Raw genomic sequence first — 2,015 nt, 5'->3', positions numbered from 1 at the left:
TATTTTGTGCCTACTATTTTCTTGTTTTTTTCTACAAAATCTAAGAACATTTGGTTATAGTTTATGATGAAAAACTAGAGATGCTATGTCAGAATATCCATTGTAAGAATGGTTGATATATTTAAATACAACTAGGTAAGGAAATCGTCATCCAAGGGAAGAGAAATTGTCAAGGGTTAGAGTGGGTCACAGAATTAATGAAAGCATAATATAACTGATTAATAATATAAACATTAAGAGGAACCACACACAAAATCTCAGTGTAAACCTACCATATAATATGTTCCATTATTCTCATATAACTTACTGTTTTAGGGATTATTTATGTCAGTATATGATAGAATTAACATAAAGCCTTAGTGTATACAAACTGGTTTAAAGAAGAAAATACACAGGAGTCATGATAGTTATTTTCAAATATTAAGATGATACATAAGGTGAAACTATAAAGAGGCTAGCAGGAGCAAGATGAAGCTTTTTGATCTGCTAAGTATTCACAGCCATGGAAACCCATAGGGAAAGTTGTACTCTGGTCCTATAGGGTCACTATAAGTTGAAATCGACTAAAAGTTAATACCATTAAAACAAATAAAAGGGGACTTCTAGCAAGATGACTCCCAGATAAGCAGGCCACATTGGGAACTCCAAGGTGATCATTGAGTTTGGGATTCAAGAGGCTAAGTAGAAGAGATGGGTCCTATAATCTAGTCTTGGGCTACACCAGAGCTCTTGGCCATCCCAAAGGTCATCCTCCCCCGACCCCCGAATGGTGTTCTCTAAAGAGTGCCAGAGATCTATGACTTGGTGCCAGGGATACCTCGAGGTAAACCCCCAAACTATTAATATAATCAATGTGAAAATTGTGACAAACCTAAGAACCTTGGTGCAGGGAATACATAGGTTACCAGAAATAGGGAATGATAAACACAGAGGAAGCTAAAGTACACAAGTGAGACATACTAAAGGTAACACACCTGTGTTCATAGAAAGACTTCATCAAGAGAGTAATAAGAGAGCCAACAGACTGGGAAAAGATACTTAGCAATGCCATATCATACAAAGGGCTTATTGCTATAATCTACAAAACTCAGTAAGCCTATAATAAGAAAAAGATTAATTGCCTACTGAGGAGGTGGACAAAAGACTTGAGCAGGTGAGTCACAAGTAAGTAAACCGAATGAACAGTAAGCATGTAAGAAAATGTTCCCAATCATTAGCCACCAGGAAAATGCAAATTAAAACCACTATGAGAAACCAGCTCACACCCTGAAAGATAGGCTAAGTAAAAAATATTAGAAAGCAACAAATATGGAAGGGGTGTGGTGAGTCGGGAACACTCAGTCACTCCTGGTGGTCTTGTAGATACACAGAGCCAGTGTGGAAAGTGATTTGGAATTATTTATATTTCTTTCTTTCTTCCTTCCTTTCTTTTTTCCCCCTTGGTGTCTATCAATACAAGAAAGACAGGGAAAGAAATGTCTAGAAGACGGTAACAAGACTGATGGTTCCAGGGGGCCATAGAAGAGGGGCAGACGGGGAAGGAGAACAGTGAGCCAATAATGTCAGGGACAGCAAAAGGAATAGCAAAGGGTCTGAAATCAATAATAAGGAGGGTGTAGGGTCCTTGGTGATGTTTGATGTACCTGAGAGGAATTATTGCAAACATGATATGGAGGCAGAAGGAAAAAGAAGAAAGGAAATAGAGGAAACAGCAAGGAAGTAAAAATTAAATATATTTATATATAAGTATAACTATATAATATATAAATTTATAGAGATAGATGTATTTATCTTTGATAGAATATATATATATATATATATATATATATATATATATATATATATATATATAAATACAAAAAGGAAGCACATGGACTTTGGGCCTCTAATTAAATCCTACCTCAGTACAGGAATGGTTTGTTCAAATAATGTGGCAATGGATGACACTCACCTATTTGAAACCATCACTGAAGACAGATGGGTGCTAAAGTAAATGTGGTGAAGAAAGCTGATGG

This window comes from Tenrec ecaudatus, chromosome 17 (genome assembly GCF_050624435.1).
Source record: "Tenrec ecaudatus isolate mTenEca1 chromosome 17, mTenEca1.hap1, whole genome shotgun sequence".
NCBI classification, from domain to species: Eukaryota; Metazoa; Chordata; class Mammalia; order Afrosoricida; family Tenrecidae; genus Tenrec; species Tenrec ecaudatus.
The sequence above is the reverse complement of the archived record's forward strand: the minus strand, read 5'-3'. Positions refer to the sequence as shown.